This window comes from Anopheles gambiae, chromosome 2, assembly GCF_943734735.2.
Source record: "Anopheles gambiae chromosome 2, idAnoGambNW_F1_1, whole genome shotgun sequence".
Classification (NCBI taxonomy): domain Eukaryota; kingdom Metazoa; phylum Arthropoda; class Insecta; order Diptera; family Culicidae; genus Anopheles; species Anopheles gambiae.
Window position 1 is genome coordinate 105,147,331 of NC_064601.1, and position 15,962 is coordinate 105,163,292.

The following is a 15,962-nucleotide window of genomic DNA, read 5'->3' on the forward strand; positions in this document are numbered from 1 at the left end:
TTCATACCAAACACGCACACCCACACTCACATACACTTACTCACCAAAAGGTGGATATGGACGGGTGTGTGCAAGGCAAAGGCTGGGATGTGCTAAGATAAACTGCCCCCCGCACCAAAATTGGGTCAAAAAACTTGACTGCAAAAACCATTCGACCTCGACACCATACCCGAGACCATCCCGAAACGAACGGGACACACTTCATCGACGTTCTCGTCAGCAACCAGCACTCTGCCGATGGAGGACGCACTGCTCCTGGGTTGTGCAGAGTTGGGTGCAAAAGGGTGAAAGATTTCCACAGAATTGGAAACTTTCCAGCCAGAATCCATCACACAACCCTACCACCAGCAAAACACGCACACACACACACATGCACAAACACACACCCCCACAGGCCCGGCTGTATGCGGCGTTCGAGTGAATAATTAAATAAATTATCCTCCACCTTCTGGCGCTCGAGGGTCACGTCAAAGCGCGGCACCAGATGAAAATTTAATTTACGTCGTCAAGTGTTGTTTTGCGCGGAAAGGTTTTTTTTTGCCTTTGCTTCCTCCTATGCTTGCGCCTTTTGCTTTGCTTTTAAGCGATGCAGCGAACTTCTTTCACTTAGAATTTTGCTAACCGGTTCGAAGTAAAAAAATTGACGAGTAAAACCAAAATCCCGGTGCCTTTAGAAGCACTGCTTGCCTCGTGCCACGCACGAATTGCGGAAATAAATTAGGAAAATGTGATGATTTGCATTTCCTTCTGCGTCCCACCAACAACAAAAAACAACAACAAGCACCTCAAACACACACACACACTAAATCTCTTGCACATATGCAAATAACAGCAAAATACTCCATCATCTTAATACACTGTTTGTCCCCTTCGTGCCGTTGCGTTGCGCTTGAAACATGAGAAAATGTAAATATTCAAAATTCACAACCTCATCATCGCCTTTTCCTCCCACCACAGTGCGATCGTTTTGGCCCCCCCAGCACCCCGCAAATTGGGAACAAAATATGGAACGATTATTTTTCGCTTACGCCATCCGTTTTTTAGACATCCTGCCCCACCGCTCGCGCTCACCTGCACGCGTAAAACCTTTTTTGCGTAATGATTTGTCCTTTGACGGGATACGTACATTATTCGGGTGGTGCCTTTTTTTCTCTTTCTCTCCATCACTTTATCCTGTCGGAGCTATGGGGCGAGGCACAGCTGGGCGAACGTATAATACATCGCACGTGTAATCTTGCCCATTGACATCTTGGACCGTTTTGCAAACCGCTTCCCCCCCTTTTGAAGCGCGCAGGTTTGCTTTTGCACAATCAGGGTTTCGTTATTTATTTTGCTCCTTTGCATGTCATCATAAAAATAAATCGTTCCACGTCTCGTTCGATCGAAAAGGGGCGACGAGAGAGAAGGAAAAAAAATGCTCGAGAGCATTTATAAGCAGTTGGCTGTCTTGCGTACAAGAAGTGAAATGGAGCAGATGTTGCTAACCGAGTTTGATTCTTTTAAAATCGTCTGATGACGAAAGTAAGGTTCATGGTGCGAGGGGTGGAAAATAACACAGGCAAAAACATAAATAACCGATTTCTTTTTTGTGCTTTGCTTGATAAATCCCGAAGCGTGTTTTAGAGATGATAAGCTCAGTTGATGCTACCGAGGCAATAATTTAAAATTAAAACACATTTTTCACGTACTAAAAGAACGCTTTGAAAAGATGCAGCATCATCGTCTGGAAGCAATTTCCAGCGAAATGCATCTAAAAATAGTGAATAAATAACCCTTTAATGCACTCGATGAAGAATTACCTCGAAGAAGTCGTATCTTGTAAGATTAAATTGCTTCTTTTTCGACAGGCGTAGTAAATCAAGGCTTGATCAGTCCTCGACGAGCCTTAATAAGCTGTAACGTTATATTGAAACTATTCTTCAAAAAAATAAATAAAGAAAAAAATATAACAATAAAAGACCTACGTATTCTAACTTTTTTTAACATTGAGAAAAAATTATTGAAGTATGAAGGCTTGCAATATTCGCACAAGAAACATGAAGAAACCTTATCTTCTTGTTAAATACCCAAATGGCATTTTTGATTACGCAGTTGTCGGCAGAGCGTCACCGTTGCAGTGGTGCACCGTTCAACAAGAATGCAATGACGCGTACGGTGTCTTCTTCTACACCATCCATCCATCCATACACCATCGAAGTGCTCATCACGCTCTAGCACGTTCCGTCCATTAGCGATACTTAAGGAAATTTCGACCCCTCTCTCAAATAAGATCACCGCACACGCAAGGGAAGTTGCAACGTGAGACAACAAAACAGCAGAGCAAAAAAAACCCGCATGTCAGCGTGTTTGAAAACCATCTACATAACCAGCTTGTCGATGGAATTCTTAAATGACAGCAGAAAAGCAACAAATGCACCAACACTCTTACTGGATTAATAGATTCCTCACAGGCTCGTTAGAGAACGACTTGTTAATCTTTCCCATCACACACACAGTGCCCTGCATTGCTACCGGTACAAATGTACATTCATACATTGAAAACATGCACTTAAAGCATGCCGGGAGCCAAACCGTCAGACCAAACAACACGCAAGATTTCATAAAATGACATGAAACGAAAACCCGAACCCGATTACGAGCGTCCGAGAAAAAATAGATATGCATCACAGCGCACCAAGAGCGCACGGGACGGGAAGGCTTTTGTCGTACAAATTGCCACAAACATGCCACAATCCTCAGTGTAGCCCAAACCTCACAAGATATTGTGAGAAGGACAGAGAGAGAGAGATACAGAGCGGAGAAAAACATCACCCAGCAAGGGAAAATTGGAAATAACACCGAGAAAAGTCCCCCTACCGCCAGCACAAAACAACGGGCGGCAAAGGGAGCGTTAAAAAAAGAGTGGATTACACATATGGATACAAACGCTTAACAAAAACAAAACTCAAAAAAACGATCCTACGAGCACGTGTTTATTTGCAAAAGACAAGCCAAGCGAACATTTGCTGTCCGGGGGAGGAAAGGCAGATTGAAGTTACGAGCAGGAGGGAAGAAGGCGTACATTTTCCCACATTAATTTAGTCTTATGTTCTTGCACTTTTTTGTGGCTATGTCTTGTTTTGTTCTCCTTCGCAGTGGTACCAATGTGGTAAGAGCGCAAACCACACTATGTCCACAAGAACAACACTGCTGGTCAAAGACCTTCCGCCATGAAAATTGCCCATCGTGCTGCTGGTGAAAAAGGGTTAGGAAAGAACAGGGTTGGGAAGATGCCTCACCCTATCAGCTTGTACCAGCCCGCCACACGCCACTGCACATGCTGAAGGGTTGTCGCTGCCTGCCTTGTCTCAGCTGTGACAATTTTAGTTCGCATTCCGCTTTCATCGCTTCATCGGTACGTTTGCAATAAGCAGCAAATTATGATCGAGACGCGCGTGTTCTCTCCCTCGACTTGCGTTCACCGTCGTACCAGGAAAGTGACTGGAGTCTCGAGACTAGAGCAGCAAAGCAAACTTATTATCATTCCACTTCGATCTGTTGCTGGTTATCACATTTATTGCCATGGAGTAGCAAACTGTTTTCAACAGGCTGATCGCCGTGACCGACAGTATCTTTGTGGCGTTTGCAGGGTGATGCGATTTTGATAACAGGATCAGTAGTCGGTAGAACAATAATCGTACAATTTATGGATGCAGCTACCAGGAAATGGTTAGCAGTTTTGTCATGTTCATTTTGGATGGGAGTTTAATCTAATGTGAACTGTGTAGAAAGGGCAATATTTGGTAATGGAAATTGATTAAATTTTGATAATCGTAAACAAGCAGAACATAACTATTCGATTTGTAAACCATACCATACTGATACAAACATGGAGGAGTTACTGATAATGACAAAGCAGCCTTACTCGCTAGTATTGGCATTTAAATCAAATATGAACTAATTTTATTTAAATTCAAATCAGATATTGAATGTTAAACAGACTTAACTCAACAAATGTTTGGTATACATCTTCAATATGGTAATCTCATTAGGAGAAAGAATTGGAAGCATTGCCCAATAGATCTTACCACCTTTAGACTCGTTCAGGGGTATAACAGTTGATACAGTATTTTATGTCATTGGATTGTCATTGTCTTGAGGGCGGTCCCGTAGTAAAGGTGTCAACTCTCACGACTTAATAACATGCTCGTCATGGGGTCAAGCCTCATATGGACAATCCGCCCGGAGCAAGAGCTGACTATCCGACTTTTGCACTGCTAGGTTCTTCAGAATAACAATACATCCTATTCTGTAGATCCTGTTTTGAATAATTAACGCCTTAATTTATGTGTATCATGTAGATGATCTTTTCGTATACCTCATACCGTACTATACCTCATCATCGTAACGATCATAAAATCGCATCTGGCATATTCAAAACGCTTAATATTAATTTATTTAATAAATTTTTGAAGTTAAAAACAATAATTCCAAAACTAGTAGTCAACGATCAACTGATGAAATAAGGTTCCTTTTGTTCGATCTACTCGAACCGCCAGTTTGCGAAGAAAGAAATTTATTACCTACGTACATTCTCTATTTTGTGCACTTTACCATCTAACGCACCTACCAAACAATTGCTTTCCCTATTTCCGTATTGCCATTGTCCTACCGAATGTCGTTATCTTTCGTTCCACCAAGCAATTCTTCTTTGCCACAACCGTGTTCCACCAACAACAACGAAAAACGCACACGATCTATGCGATCCGTTTCGCTTCTGTGTCTGAACCTTCAATCGTCCCCAAATCTTGCATAACTCTTGCGTGGTACCGGATCGAGGGACACTCAGGAACATGAACAGACAGGAACATTTCCCGTTCACCGTCCCCAAAAGCGCGCACGAGTATTATACAACGCGCTGTCGCAGATATTCCATCGATGGCAATCAATTCTGACAGGACGACAACCCAAATGCACTTGAAACCGTCCCGGAAACGGGCAGCACACGAAACACAACAACAAGGACGACGACGACGACGAACCGTGTCGAGTCACCCGCCGCACACCTAACCCACAGTAGAGGAACATTTGCAAAAAGAAAAACCCCGTCAGGCTATCCATCGAACGAGAGCGACCGACGACTAACGATCGACGGACATAAATATCACTCTGTCACGCATGATTCCGCGGCATTTCCAAAAAAAGCGCGTACCCCGATGCGTGTCGTTGGTGTGTTTTTTTTTTCTTTATTTTTGCTGGTGTCCTTTCACATTTGTGGCTTTTTTCGCCCATTCCTCCTACCAGGCTGACAACTTGAAGCGGAGAGGGCCCGAACGTTACGGTGATTCGCAAATTTACCACCCCAAATGTCACCGCTACAATGCGGTTTCGGGATTAGCGATAGGTAAAAGCAAATGGATGCAGCAAAAAACCTATGGATGATAGGAGCTTATTTCATCATGCGTGGTTGTGTGTGTGTGTGTGTGTGTGTGTGTGTGTGCTGTTGTTCTTCTCCTTCTAAATATATTCCAACGCGCGTAAAGATCGTAGTTGGGAGTCAAATTTGAAAATAAAATAATACTCGAATAAACTTTTCCACACGACCACACACATACACACACTCAGGAGCTGACCTTACTGGGTGCTCTGTCTCCATTCATTTCTGGCCCGCTGCCCAGCGGAGGATCGTCGATCATGCAACCTTTAACAGCGGTTTTGGATTTAAATGACCAACTTATGACGACAGGCGAAATTACCTCATAATCGTTGCTGTCATGCTGTGCGATCGTTTTGCGACGGCGCGACGTTTTTCTTTATGACTGTTCGGTGCTCTCTCTCTCTCTCTCTATCCCTCTCTGAATGCCATGTACGACATGCACACCAGCAGAACCCGTGCAGTGTCCCGTGCGTGCTTGCGTACAGTTGTCTGCGGTGAACCGTTTGCGCTCTCATGGAACACACATGTGAGATGCAATTGAAAGCAGTCGTTTTATGGGACAAACTGTAGTCAAGGGGTTGTTTTCTCATGCAAATGTAACGTATTGCGCAACGAGTTGTTTGGGAATATTAGTAGCCAGACTCTCTGTTTGTGGCATTTTTGTTTATTGATTTAAAATAAAACATATAAGAGATTTCGTAAAAAAATCGATAAATAAACACATTTACCTTTTTATTTTCAGCAATTTTCCTAATTGGCTTGGTAGATGTTCTTCTACCCTTTAAGCAATATTATTGCAATTTCATTTGACATTCACGCTTTGATTGAAATTCAGATGCGTGCGAACGCTTGCGGTCAGAAAACAAATTATCAACATTAAAATAAATTTAGCACAAACACCCATCGCACACCCCTTCGAGCCGTCCAACCTGTCGAAATTCGCAATAACTCATCCCTAGTTCACACATGATTATCACGATGCACCTACGCTCCCTCGCAGCAAAGCGATCGTGTATCCGATACCCGAAGGAAACGCTTCTAAACGCATGTCATTATGTGGTAGGCCATGCTCGATGTTCACATAAATTTGTTGTCATCAATTTTCCCCTTTTTCGCAGGGCCTCTCCCTCTCTACAAAGCTATCCCCCTTGTCAATACAGTTCAGTGCACAGTGCGCTAGAAGTTCCAGAGTACCAAAATCGCACACACACACGGCTACAGACAGCAAATAATCACTGCTAGCCACTACCACTGCGTCCCGTCGTCGGCATGCGTTCGCGATCAACCGGTAGCCAATTTTGTAAATACATTTCTCTGCGCTTTCGGTTGGCAGTTTTGGACAGCGGGCCATGCTCGATAGTCTGACCCCTCCCTTGCCTCATTGACTTATGATCTAACCTTTGGCTGGATGCGGGGTCACGAGCAGTATGTGCGATTCGAGATTCCCATACATCAACGCAACTCTCGAATCCCAGTGACAGCCATTGGACGCCGCAGCGCGGGCAGTGCTGATTTATGAGTGTCGCGCCCGAGTTTGAGACACGATTAGCAGGCCTATCTCCCACAGCCGACCCCGGGCCAGATTGAATCGATCAATAGCATACGAGAACGCATCGCTGGGAAAGGTATTTAGCATATATTTACACCCTTTTGATTCAATTTCCTAAATTTTGGAAACAATCAAATCAAACTTGCTAGAATATGACGTTAGGGAGATCTTTTTTCAGTGAAACTTCAAATGAAACACTATGACATATCGCTATTTCATCATCGTGTGCACACTGTTTTCTTGCACGCCCGGAACATCCATCCAACTGACAGCCAATAACGACGGCGATGTGTGTGCGTCAATTGGAAATTAATTGTGCAAAGTTTGCCGACATCAAAAACGCTTCCATCATCGCTGACACGGCTAATGGACGGATCGCCCGGGGCACTCGGCTCGCCTCACCGCGTACACCGACGGGCGCGCACAGAGCGAGTCTTCCAAATCGGACAAACAAAACAAACAGCCGAACGCCGAAAGCGAGAGCAAAAACAAAAACGCCATCCCATCCCGGTTTGACGGCTGCAATTGCATCCAATCGTCGGGATAAGTGTGCAAATGAAAACAGTATTTAATAACTCCCCGGAGCGACTGGTGCTACACGGTCCGGCCACACGGGACCAGCGACCCAGCCACCGAGCGAGGTGAATGTATAATCTGCAAAATTTGCTTGTCTATTTGCTGGAGTGCCGAGCAGCGCCGGAGCAAAATTTCACCCTGGGACACTAGGTGTCGTTCGACAAACAGATTCCACCTCAAACCGGATGCCAGGGTGACAAGGGCACAGGGTATGGGAACGGGCCTTCCAGGAGCCCGGCAACGGTAACGAGAGCAAGCATAATATTTATGCAACCAACATCGAATGCTGATGGATGGATGGCTGGATGGACGACTGGATGGGTTTCGAAATGGTCAACACCGATGGTCAAACGGCACAACCGGGCCCAGGTGAGAAGCCAGCCAAAGGTACGGTTGGCATCACGGCAAGCATTCCTTCAGAACGAGGCACCGCAAATGGTACGAGAAAAGGCCCCAAGAGATGTTGCTCCGTCCAGGGCCGCTTTGAAGGTAGCATTCATCACGGCGCGGAAGGTGTTGCAGGAAGTTTCCAGCCACAGCGTCCAACTATTTCTGTGCTATGTTAAGCGTTATGCTGGGAGAGAGAGAGAGAGTCATTCCCAGCACGCAGAAACCAAGGGTTGTGAGATTGGTATTTTCACACTTCACACCGGGTGCTTCTAGCTTCCAGCGTAACTGCCAGATTGATGGGTTAAAGGTACAACATGGGAAGGAATTTGTACCATCGCGCTCCATCGCCACGGGCTGTTCGGGAATGTTGAGTGGGACAAAAAAAATCTGACCAGGTATTTCAAAACACGAACACGAAGTTAAGGATCCGCAGTGTACCTCAGGATGTTGTGCAATTGATTTAGTGGAACGAAAATTGACAACATTCTTGTAAGGTGGAAAATAAATATTCACTTAGCGCTGCAAAGTCAAGGTTCACTGAGAACAAGAATGAAGGTTCGGAACATTGAGGCATTGCGAAATGAGTTTTGAGTTCACTTGTAAAGAAGTAGCTCATAGAAAAGATCCATAATTTATGTTTGAAAGCATACAAACTGCATCTGCCTCTGTCGAAAGCTTCAGAATTTCAGCACTTTTATGTTCAAATTCTTTACAAAGCAACATATTCACATCAATAACCAGATTAGTTACTGTAAAACCATCTTACAAGGTGTCTAGTTTTGTTTTATTAGAGCGCACGGATTTCGAATCACGCTCCACATTTCTTTTATATAATATCTATTTACATGGAACAAGTATCGCTAGAATCATATGGAGTTTTACATGTGCAAAACAACGTCTAAATACTTCAGAAATCATACAAAATGAAGTCCTCCGTCGCTGCATACTCTTGTCGCGATTAAGTCTAATTCAAGTCTAGTAGTGAATCAGAAATAAATCTCTTTGAACAACTTCGGCGTAAAAATAGCTTCGACAACAATTAATCCGCTCATTCCACGCACCCCGAAATGGCTTCCAAACTGACGGACTTTGCCTGTTAATACCACGCTCTCTTCACACTTCTCCAGTCCAGTCCTTTCCACACATTCTGCATTCCCTTGCAATCAGCATTACGCGGATAAAAAAAACACACACACACCCCAAAATCCACGCAAATGAACCCACACGGTGAAGCGGGCAGTGTGAGAAGGCCAGAACACACCAGAAATAAATCTGTCCGCAACGTAAGCACTCACCACCGGAATAATCGATTCGGACTGTTTGTGGCCCCACGGTCAACCGCTTTTGCCACCGGATAACGCCGTAATACTGTCCATAATCTCTCCGCCACTCCGGGCCCGGGGATTAGGAGTGAAAGCAATAAAATTGAGCTACACCGGGTAAAGGAGACAGTTCTGTCCGGCCTGCCAACCCGGAACATGACACCCGGTAGGAAACGGGGGGTGGAAAAAGGATCAAACCCCTAGAAAAAGGGAAATGATTTGCCAGCCTACATCAACCTTCATCCCAATACATCGAGACAGGACCATACGCACCGTCACTTTCTTCGTCCGGGTAGTGTCCAAAAAGCTTTGCTCTCTTTTGCGATCTATTTTGCAACACTACTTTATTTCTTCCTTTTTCCTAGCCCCAACCAGCCTATCTCTGGTTTCCCACAACTTGCTCGAGGCATGGCGAGCGCTGGGGGTCCTGGGAATTGAAGGTTTCACCGAAATAGCTTCCTGATTTCCGTTCGGAAACGGCTTACCGATTTCGGCTGTCCATTTCTGTCGGGTCGAAACGAAGGAGAGAGCGAGATAAAGTGAGAGCAAACGTGAAGAGGCACCCAAGCTGGGGAAATGTTTACCCTGCGAAAGGTTATGAAGGAGATTGATTAATAAATATTGAAGTTTTGATGCAAGCGAACGGTTGTCGGAAGGATGCTTGCCTTCCACAGCCCGAACGCTTTTCGGCGTACTTATCATCAAATTTCGGTGCCGCCGGAAATGGATGATAAATGATGATGGTAAAATATTTGCTCCGATGTTCCAGAATACCACCGCCTGCACACCCGCCCGCCCGCCCGCCCGCCCGCCTTTTGACTTGTGTCGCTTGACGATGGGACGCCCACGTGTTTACTTTTTATTATCATACTGGGGATTATTGTTCCTTGTTTGCGGACGGTGAAGAGTTTCAGGGACATGTGTGTGGTGTTAAGAGAGAACATTTTCCCGCTTTTTGGGGTAATTTTCAAATGCTCACATATTTAGCATAAGCTGGATTTATCCTTTTCTTTCTGTTGTAAGCGTTATTTTTTGTATCCAATTTCGTAAAACTAACACAGAGTTTTCCAATTATAGGATGCAAGCATAAATTTACTAAAAAAATCGTTTTTGTTAGTTCTTTATAACACACACACACACACACACACACAAACAAAATTTCACCTGCCAACGATGAAAAACTTTGCTTCGTTCATACATATACCATTCACGGTTTGGCTAATGTGCCGGGCACTAATGGGCACTATCGCTATAAATTGACAGGACGACCAACCTAATAGAAATGATGGAAAGATGAAAAACTGCCCTCCCAACACGAGCGCTTGGACTGTCGAAAGATGAAAGCATACGTACCACGCCGCTCCACATCTCTCTTTCCTTCGCTTTTCAGCCCAACCCCATAACTCACCGGAAAAAAGGCTAAGCACAGCACGGTGAACCGACCATCCACATCGGTGATCATCGTCGTCGGTCTAATTTATTCAAAACCCGACCCCGTGCTGCTTTAAAGTGCAACCTGCAATCACAAACGGCAGTGGCACCGTGTCACGGTCGGAAATTCTCTACCATGGCCATGGCGGGGTTGATGCCAAACCGCCCACCTCACACTCCAGACAGACAGACACCCAGACAATCTGAAACGTAACACCGTTTTGGGAAAGATGGAGTGACACACATGGTGGCCAGGTGTGGGAAGAAAAAATGGAAAAAGTCCATTTTCAAATTTGATGGACGAAATTTAATTTGCAATTGTGTCTGTGTGTGTGTGTTGGGTTATGCGGTTCTGCTAGTGAAACGCCCGTGGAAGACCAGAAGATAATCGGGATCGCAGCTACCGAACAACCGAAACGGACCGAGAATGATTCTATGCAGCGCTTTTCAAGCGTATAATCGAAATGGCGATGCACGGGAATACGGATAAGGGCAGTCGACGGTGTGCAACATCGAGGTAAAATGATTCAATGCTTCAATGTAGTAGAATTCGTTTTGTTGTAGCGTTTTTCATTTGAAAAAAAAAACTTATCTTCCCTCCCTATTGGATGCACCCGTGAATGGAGGATGGTGTCCGGAGAACCGGTCCCAGATGGACGGAATGGAATAATTTTCCTCCCGAACACCGGACCGATGGACTCACTCAGAACTCTCCACCGTGAGTTGATATTGGCGTGTCTGGACGATGAGCCCGGCAGGGCAAGAGGTGAGAAAACCCGATGAACAAATAAAGCTTGCATATGGTACCGGCTGCTGGATAGAAGAACCCCGTTGCGCTGCCCGCAATCTTGCAACAGGAACAGGAAGAACAGATTGAGCTGAGTGAATGTGCACCAAATTGAGCCCGATATGGCCCAGTCACTCGTGTTGCCTCGACCTCAGGAGTTGAAGCTACCAGCTGGGATCAACTTAAAAAATACGTGCCCTTCCAACTGGTTTTCAGCAGCGGGTCCCACTTTTGATACACTTTCCCGTGAGCACCAGCTCGGTTTGGTGCCAAAATAAAAAGCGATCGCAAGACGAAGTTTTAATCGGGTGTTTAAAATATACTATTTTAAATACTATTCATGGCCGAGATGTCATTGTGGAGTATTTAATTGAGTTTGTGAAACTACGAGGATTTCTCTTTTTCCTTCTAAGGCAAAGGCCTGGCAGCTTGTAATTGATATTGCACGTAATGCTTACGTACTTTTCAATTCCATTACAATTTATTACACTCAACGTTGCCTTTTATTCACCAACAATCAACCATCTCGCTTCATTTATCATAGCAGGACTCTTTAAACTTTTGAGAGCACTTACGTAACGCCCCAACAACCGGAAGACACGCTTCCACACTCCATCGGACACTGTCAAACAGTCCAACCAGCCCGTAATTACGCTACGAAATCCGCTTCGCTTCGATCGCAACCCTCAAGAAAACACACCTCCTCTACTACATGACCCCTCATTCACACCTGAAACAAATTATGTTTCCACCTGTGCCTCCAGAAGCTCCCGACTCCCCGTTGGTACTCACTCAACTTCCCAATATCTCTGCCTCATCCTTAGCATAGTTTTGCCCACCGTCCGCAGCGAAGACGATATAACGGGCACTAGTTGTCTTGAAATTTTAAAGACATCAAATGGCAACCTTTTGCCCAAAAAGCTTCGCCTGGCATACACTCTCTCCTATGCTTCCACACATAATTCCCGGGAAGCTTTGCGTGACTGCTAGTGGATGGGATAGTACCGGGGGGAAGTGGAGGGGCAAGGTTTCAGACACAGGGTAAACTATCTCCTGACATGCAAATTCAATTATGTGCACATTCTTCGAGGTCTTCGCCATTTACCACCGGCGCCGGGATCGTTCGTACCACCAGGCTCTACCAGGAGCTTCCTTAGGCGAAAAGGTGATATTTTTCATTGCTTAAGATCTTCATCAACGACGCAGTGTTGTGTTTAAGGTTTCATTTTGAGTGTATGGTCGGAGCTTTTGTTTTTTGTGTGTGTTTCAACCCCGAAACCAGTTCTGTCACTACTTAGTATGTAAATCATTCATTTTACCTCACGAAAGGCTTTCACACCAGCTGCGAAAGAGGTTCTGAATTCGCAGCGACTGGATACATTTGTCGTGTTCCAATGTCTCTTACCACTTTGAAAGTTTGTTGTGTGGAAAATCCTTGAAAAAAATATATATTTATTTTATTTCCTCCGTTTCAAAATAAATATCTTCATTCAAAAACCAGAGTTAAACTGTCCTTTGAAACACTCTAATAGGTTCCGAATGTTAGATTAAGATTTTCCCATAGCATTCCTCAAGCAGCAATTTCACTTCTGCTTCACTAAACGCTTCACCATCCCATTCCAACCTCATTATCTCCAACATTCTCGTAGATTATTAGCTACCTCCTACTGTCCTGTCCGTTGTATCGGCTACCATCGTCCGGAGATTGTCCATTCAATTCCATTAGAACTTTGGCCACCCACCAAATACCAAATCGAACACCATGTGCAATTCAATTGTGCTGCCGCCGGAAGGACAATTAGCAGATGACTTGAAGAGAGGAAAATTCAAAACTAAGCGCTACACTCCCGCCATCCCTACGTTTTGCGATTTTGATCGCAGTCTCATTTTGCCCCCCCTTGGGGAGAAATCGGTGAGCTTTCGCCAAGACAATGGAAACTTGCTCTTAACCGTTTAAGCATTTCCGTTTGTTCACCCGTACCTTCCACACAGCCCAGTTGGACAGGCGTCCTCACCTTCGCCAGACTGTTTAAACTGAGCGATTAAATTGCTTCATTTCTGACCCAAACTGATACCGGTTTGGAGCGAGGGAAAGGAAATGAGAGAAAAAAAGGAACTACCACTCAATCGATCCGGGACGCTACCGGATGCTCGAAAACTTCGGCCACCCAGAGGACGGAGTTTTCGAACCGATGGTAGCTGATTTTTCTTAACCTTTTCATGAAGTTTTCCACATCCGACCGATAGTAGCCACCAGCCGCGCTTGCACAACGGAAGGCACAACTTGCATCACAGCCTGCTGCTTCGTTTCGGTATGCTCTCTGGCCCCAACTTTCGAAGATCCTAAACCCTAGAGACTGTGAGTGAGTGTGTGTCTGTCAATGTGAGGGTGTGCACGTAGACACAATGCAGAAGCACTTGCAACGAGAAGGAAAAATAACTTTACCCACTGTGACGTTCTTTCTCTCTTATCCGCTGTGTCTACTAAACGGATTACAGAGCTAAGTGTCCTGATTACCGGATCGGGTACCGCCGGCGGTGGCAACTTTTCACCATTCACCTCGTGCACAATCTTACGGTACGCGTGCACAACCGTTCTGAAAACCACGATTCCCGTGTGTTTGGTCGATCGTTCCCTACCACCGGGCTGGCGAATAAAAGAAACATGAGCGAAGAAAACGGCACAAACACACACACATAGAAGCGCCCCATGCCTTTCCCAGGGAATGCCGTTCGAGAATTCAATTGCCCACCAGTGCAGCTTTGGACGCGCCCAAGTGGAAAAGAAGATAAAATGACCGATATTACTTTGGGCAAAAGCCCCTGGCCGTCTCCGCCGTCCCTGCACCAAAGCACGCCCTGGGAAGGTTAAAAAAGCAACCCTCCGAACCGCTACCGTACCGGAGGAAATAAATCGATTGAAATGTAATATCTTCCCCTGAGGTTCTACCGTCTTGGGCCAATGTGGAGGCGCTCCGCCGGTGTCTCCCACCCCGGGTACAAGATGGGCCTTCTGCTTTTATTACACGAAAAGGCGATTTCGATGCAAGCTAATTCCATCATCTATCTGGAAGCGCGTGTTTTGCGCCGGTAGTGCGGCCGCCGGGAGCGGCATCGATTTATCGAGCTCTGATTTCATTTGCTGGCCTTTTTTTCTGATGAGGAAAATACCCAACCAACAGGGGAACAGGAATAAGGTAACGAGGAAAATCGAACACACACACCCACACCCACATGAGGTTCACGCTCACACCTTTGGATTGCAATTTTTGGACAGCCCGCTTGCTCCATGCGGAAACCAACGATGATGGTTAGTGGGAGAAGCACGAACATCGCAACCGGCCAGGGCTGGGAAGAAAATGGACACGAATTTCATTCCACTACATTCCTCCGAGGACGTCCGATCGAAAACCGATTGTACTGGCGTTGCTTGCTTGAACTAAGCGAGTCGTCTTCAACACCATGGCTGCTCGCTGTTTCCCTAACTATAAATAGGCCGAGTGTGTGTGTTTTTTTTCCTTCTTTCGTTCAATTGATTTTGCTCGATTAATGTTTAACGACCTTCAACTGATTCAACGAAGCTACATTAGCAGTTCCGAAATATGCACTTAGGAGAGGATATTTTAGGATAGTTTCTGTGCGATCAAGAGCAAACAATCAAGAATCCAAACAGTTCCTTAAATGTTTTGATGAATAAACTCCTTAAGATTAACTTGTGTGTTATGTGTTGGGAACATCTGAATATCTTATTATTGACTGTTTGAAAATAATGTATTAAGAATATGCATATTCCACCGTTAAGAATGGCAAAGCATGTTCGAAAACTAACAAGATCCATATTTCCAAATGAAATTCCAAAATGACACAAACTAAAATGAAATCAAACATTAACATTGAGTCCAACATTAATTTCCTAACATTCTACCTAAAATAGATCCAAAATCGCTCGCTCATCAGATAATGTTTCTATACATCGCTCAACGAACGCTTACGCGGTGCCTTGCGCATGCCGTTGACGCTGTCAAACCCTTCGTTTCAGCAGGAAATGATACTACCGAATAACTATTCGTTCCACCCGTTCCAGTGCAGCCATCGCTTTCATTTCCTTTCTAAATTAACACCATTAGCACCCTTGGCGCCACCCGGTACCCTTTCGTCCCGTCGACCCCTCTCCCTCTGCCGTGACTGTGACTGATCTCAATAAACACAACAACCAACCATCATCGAAGCGCATCGCACGCATTGGCGCAAGTTCAATTATTGACATATTTTATTCGCCCGGCTCCGGCGGCCCGTGTGCCGCGTCGATTCAACAAATCAACAATAAATTAATCAAAACACAACGGCGTCGCACACCCAGATTGCGGGCCGGTTTCCTTGCGCCGTTTCGCTGATTGTGCGCCGCGCACCGACTGTCGCGTGGTTCGGTGTGCTTTGCCGGTCGGTAGCGGCCGTAGCAGCAACAGCAGCGATAATGCAGAGGCACTGATA

General features: G+C 45.2%; 1 protein-coding gene across 14 annotated transcripts in view; it reads right to left on the minus strand.

Moving 5' to 3' along the window:
- The window catches only part of LOC1277242 (RNA-binding protein Musashi homolog Rbp6), a 591,248-nt gene that overhangs the window by 514,660 nt on the left and 60,626 nt on the right, over positions 1–15,962 (minus strand). The window lies entirely within an intron of this gene.